The sequence below is a fragment of the Pistacia vera genome, unplaced genomic scaffold (assembly GCF_008641045.1).
Source record: "Pistacia vera cultivar Batoury unplaced genomic scaffold, PisVer_v2 Contig1141, whole genome shotgun sequence".
NCBI classification, from domain to species: Eukaryota; Viridiplantae; Streptophyta; class Magnoliopsida; order Sapindales; family Anacardiaceae; genus Pistacia; species Pistacia vera.
Genome location: NW_022195184.1, coordinates 135,167 through 141,484, shown reverse-complemented (window position 1 = coordinate 141,484; position 6,318 = coordinate 135,167).

Genomic DNA, 6,318 nt, shown 5'->3' with positions numbered 1-6,318 from the left:
ATTGGCTCATGGAGGCTGTGTTCGAATAGGTCAACGCGGAAGCTGGAATGTTAAAGGTAATCATCTCAGTCTCCTCATCGAAGACCGCGGTCTTAGATGATCCAGCTCCGGTCGCGGGCTAACGACTTGGTGGAGTCGCCACCACATCCTCCACTCTCATCTCCTCCCTGGCTGATGATTCCCTATTCTGCTTCTCCTAACGCCTAGCAATAGACTCGCTCGTACTTGGGACGGTCGGCTTCTTCATTAACCTTTCTGCAATTGCAAACTCTCCAACAGTTAGTGGGTTCAGCCTCGACTTACCATAAGCGATATGATTTTAGTAGCGAGTCAGAAGCACATTCCAAGTCTACTTCAGTGAAGGGAAGGGGATACCTCGCTGAATCGCTCCTACTCCGGCCCATAGATAGCTCGTCCTGAGGTTAGCTTCCTTCAACACCACTCACCAATCCCTCTACGCTTTGGGAATGGCTAGAACCTTCTGGGTTTACACGTTTAAGCCGTCCCAACTCTGCCTGGCTCAATTGAATTCAAGCTCTACAAACAAGAAACACAATAAGATTTAGTAATCAAAATACAAGATAAAGACGAAGTTTCTCACCAGTGGCTCGCCAAGTGCACGGAATCTCACCTTGGCCTCTCTCCCCGAAGACCGCCTCACCGCTCACAAAAAAGTACCTATCCTTCCAGTTCTTGTCACTCAATCGAAGGTCAGTTACTAGGTGAGACCGATCATGCCTAAGGTTGATCAGATATCGACCTTTCTCCTTATCGTTTTCCTTTAGGAAATACGAATATAGCAGCTCGTGCAGCCCAAACATCACCTGGTTCCGCACACAAAGGTCCTCCAATGCCATCAGCAACCTCTAACCATTCTACATAATCTGGGATGGGGTAATCATGAAATGGTTCCGTACCTCCTAGACAGGGCGAGGAATGGGAAACATCAGCCTATCGTGAAACCATTTCTCATAAACACTCATCCAACCTTTTGCCTCCAAGTTGACCCACTCATACGACCGCGGCGCCCTGATCTCAACTGAATCTGGAATGTGATACATTATCCGGATCTACCACACGTCATTATCCTTAAGTACAGGCAGATAATCCTGGCTTAGAATCCCACTACCAAGCCGACTCGGCTCATCCTCAGAACCACTACCGGATGAGGATGGACTATCAACTCCTTCAAAGTCTTCCCCACTCCCCCCTTGCCTGTCTGGATTACTCGAATTAGCTTCACTCGTCCCTAGGGTAGCTACGTTCATGCCGGTTAATATATCGACCAGAATGCCTCCACCTTCAGGCATCATCACTATAGTCGGGGCATTCTCGTACTCATTCCTGACATCTGCCTCAGCTCTACTCGAACCACTTGACTGTAACTCAAACATCCCTAAAGGTACTCACTCTGCCCGATCGACCGACCTGCTTTTTTCAAACCTAACAGCTTGATCACCACTCGTCCTTCACGACCGACCCATCTTCTTTCAAACCTAACTGCTTGATAACCACTCATCCTGCATGACCGACCGACCCACCTTCTTCAAACTTAACTGCTTGATCACCACTCGCCCCTCACCATCGACCAACCAACTCTATTCAAGCTCACCGTTCGTCGGCAAGCCGACCGACCTATTCTCTTAAAAATCATCACCAGCTGACCACCGCTTACTCCAACCGACCTATGCCGTTCAAACCTATCATCGCTCATCCCGACCGATCGACCTATTCTCTTTAAAACCTTGTACTAACAGCTCACCGCTCGCCCTGAACGACCGATCGACCTATTCTCTTTAAAACCTTGTACTAACAGCTCACCGCTTGCCCTGAACGATCGATCGATCGATCTGTTTTCTTAAAACCAACTGCTGCCTGATCGGCGCTCACCCCAAACCACCATGAACCGACAAGACCTTTTTCCATTCAAATCGGAATTTCAAGCTCCGTTCAACCCGATTTTTAAGCTTCTTCAAAGTAAAACCTCTTCTCCAAAGTTTTCAAAATCTTTCAAAAAGAGAAATACGATCAAATCCAACTCTAAATCTACCGAAACTCAACGTACACCAAAGAAAAAGAGGAAAAACAAAGCAACAAACAAACGATATAAAAGCATAGTGTTTACCGTGAATGAAGCCAGAATCTACAAAAGAGGATCACCGTTACTGAAGAAAACTTGAAACGAAGGAAGGAGACAGAAGAGAAAAGGAGAAAATTAAAGAAAACCGAAGAAAAAACATGAAATGAAGATGAACAGTCCGCTCCCTCGGATTTATGGAAGAAGCCTGATAAAGGGAGACACATGGTGGCCCGCCATTGGTTATGGGACAGAGTGACTCTTTGTTTTCCCACCCAAAACAAAGACCAAATCACCACCATACACATGGAGGAGATCCGTTACACCTAGGAAATCGTAATCCCATACAAATGCCACGATGGGTCGCACATCTTACCCAACCGATTTTGCGAATCCAACCACTAAATTGCATGTGACAAAGCCAACGAATTTTGTCATTTTACCCATCCAGGAGGTCATCCCAACCAGTCGGCCATCCCGAAACTGGCAACCCAACTTTTGTCAAGACAAGCACAATAAAGATAAAGGCTACCAACTTACTCGACCATCTTGGACGGTTGATCCGGGAATGCACGAAATGTAAGCGTGCTTACGTCACTTCGCTTGGGCTCAACCAATCCACCCCATGTTGGGTAGAATGGAATCCACTCGACCAGACACACCGAGCGAATACACCTTCTAAGGTAGTCATGCATCCACGCGCTCGGTTAGACACACCTAGTGAATACACCTTCCCAAAGAAGTCATTCATCCACGCGCTCGGTCAGACACACCAAGCGAATATTCCCTCACGAGAACTCTTTCATTCGCATACTTGCTTGGACACACTGGCCGAGTATAGCTTCACAAGATACCCGTTCAGTTATGCACTCGGTCTGACACACTAAGCTATTATACCTTCACCATAGTTTGCTCATACACCCGCTCGCTCAACTCCATACACCGAGGGACGGCACCCCGTGGGTCGATTTTACACTTCCACTCGATTAAAGGCACCGAGTACATTCATGACCACATGCCACCTCTATTCACCCGGTCTAGCATACCGTAGCCCTTACTAACAACTGATACGACAACGTTCAATCGGTCGACCGATGAGGCCGACCAGATACACCTCCGAGCAATGTCTACTCTCTAAGTTAAGCATTCCTTAACTCAGAGAGTGGGGGACAAACTGTTAGGGCCAAAAAATGTCCTTGGCCCAAAGACGAAGATACCTTCATCCAAGTTGGAAGCTCGGGCCCAACTCCGATGGGGCCCAAATCAGAGTTCTGCAGATAAGGCCCATTTAGTAGGCTTTCTCAGCTCCTCACCGTTTAGACCCAAGCCTCTTGATCCTTGAACACCTATTGGGCTTACGATCAACTCAGAGCCCACAGTCGCCTATGAAGTATATTCCTACTTGAACTCTGCCAAAGAAGTCAATTACTATCCCAACTCCTCCAAGGTCTGTACCCGGGGCACATTTGAATTCCCTTTCGTGTTGAGATAAGGGAACCAAAGGCTACACCTTTGGAGGAGACTACCATCATAAGGACTCCCAGTCCTACCAGGACTCGGAGATCATGCAGTCACTATTTAAACAGAGCTCAGCCCTCTCACAAAGGAGATGGACATTACACCCTCAAACCCTGAAGTTCCTACTCTTGAGAACTTCACATTACAACCATAGTCATAGTCCCCGACTAAACTTCCGATAACCTTTCTTCTCTCTAGCCCTCACTAAATTAGCCTCATTTAGCCTTGCTGACTTGAGCGTCAAAGTGCCTATGGCAAACACCACCCTGGTGTTTTATGTCACTTCACGTTGGTTTCCTTATGTGTGTAGGTGCAGCGGATCGCTAATGGCCTTAACCTCACGGGATCAGACCCTTTTTCCGTACAGGTAGATTTTTACGTCTACAAAACCTACTCTGAATCTGGCTATAAAACAGTCTTTCCCTTACAGCGCTGTATTGGCTATTGGAGCCACCAATAGGCCATACTCAATTTTATCTAATTACGATTTACTTTAAGCACTCTCCAAGCCAACAAAAAGTAATGTTCATCTTCAAGGAATACACCTGCTCAAATTGTTAACTCTCAAATCCTTTCATGTATCTATGCTTGTATGGCACCGTTTTTAATTAATTTCTCTCACACCAGGTTTTGCTCGTATATGTAAAGTTGAGAAAACTTGGTGTATTATTGAAAACTATTTGAACATCACTTCCTCCTATTCAATTACTTTTTGTCCTTTTTTTTTTTTTTTTTTTTTTTAATGACCGTAGCTGTCTAGGCTAACTTATGTGTACCACAACTAATCTTCCGAAACCCTAGAACTACCAGCCGGGTAAAAGCTCTAGTAACCACTTCTATCAGCAACCGTAGGGACTCAAACTCGATATATCATGTTAGATACTCATCTTGCTCTTTGACCCTAAATGAGACTCCAACTTAGGAGACCATGTTAAATCATCCTCTTAAAAAATTATATTAAATTTTCCCCTTGCTCTTTTATCATGAGAGGACTCAAACTTGAAAGATTATGTTAGACCATCTTTTGTTGTTTTACCATCAAGCCATCCAGTAGTGGTTCGTCCATTCTTCTTTCAATCACTCCATTTCATGTTATTGATATTAAAACTTTGTGTATTTTATTCAAACTTTCAAGAATTTTGATAAGTTGATTGAAATTTTAAAAGAAAAACATTTTAAAGTTTTACAATCTGGGTAATTCTTTGCCAAACTTGAAATTATAATTTCACCAAACGTGAGATTTTCTCTGAATTTTTATTTTTTTATTTTTTATTGATCAAACAATAATATTGATATAAACTGTCACTTTTCATACTAAAGAATTAAATTTTCGTTCAAAATATCAACCTTTATTTTCACATAAAAGTCACGTAGTTAAGAATTTTTTTTTTTTTTTTTATTTCCAAAAATACAGTATCATGCATGGTTTAGGAATCTTAAATAAAGAGATAAATCAAAAATACCTTTTTAACCATTTTAAAATTGAGAAGGGAAGCTAACGATAAAATGTGGGGTTAAAGATCAGTAAAGTCTATCTTAACTCCAGCGTCGAGCCTTATCCAAGTTTCACCAACGACAAACCTATCAGTGGAAATGGGCTGGTTTGGGCTTTTATGGACCTACCTTCTAGGCCTACTACCACTAGTAAATGTCCAATGGGCGGTATTATTTTAGGGTCAATATTAATCTCTTAATTATGATAAAATGACAAAAAATCTTTCTAAAATTTCGAAAATAATAAACACCCCTCTATGACTCTATCATTAAGTTTAAGATGTTAAAATAAACTGCATAAAAGAGATTTAGTAATATTTATAAAATTTTAAGAGTATAAATTTTAACAACCCATTAACAGTCCATTAACAATAAAAAAATGTTATTTCAGAAATATTAGGAGTTTTGTTATTTTATCATATCTCAGTTGGTTTGCGTCTTTAACCCATTAGTCATAAATTATTCAGAATAAAATTTCTTATTATTTTTAAAAGAAGAATATAGTTATATGATATTATTAAAAATTTAAAACTTTATAGGTAGAAGAGATTATTTCTTTTAATGTTCTATCATTGTTTTGTTTATCAGTGAGTGATGCTAAATAGTAAATAGCCCGTTAAATGTCTTTTCTGCAATATTTTATCTTCTACTTTAAGTCAGCCAAATATTTAAATGCATCCAAACTATAACCTTGACCCTTTTTTTTTTATTTTTTTTATTTTTTTTATTTTTACATTTCTTCCAACACTCTTTAAATGGATAAAATATTATGAATTCAATTCAAAGTCTATTTTTTTTTTCGGTCAGAACACAAACATTTAATCTCATTATATAGATTTTATGACTTAAAAAATTTTATGTGAAGATTTATTGTCTGTTGAGTCATATGTTCATGGAATGAATGATTCCTTTGCAAATTATAATGCTTCAATTAGTTTTTACGATTTGTAAGGAATTAAAAACTGATTTTTTTTTTTTTTTAAAAAGAAAAATCTATAATTGAGGGTAATTTTGGAATTAATGTTAATTTGTTTTAAATGGGACTAGTTAAAGAGTTAATGGGGAGCATATAGAATCACTCTATGCATTTTGCTTCTGAGAGGGCATTTGATTCGGGAAATGTTAGATTACTAGGAATGTTAAATTATTAGAAAGTTAGATTACCTTAAAGATTATTGGGAATCTTTAAAAAAATTGTGTTTGGTTAATTTAAATTACTTAATTGTCCT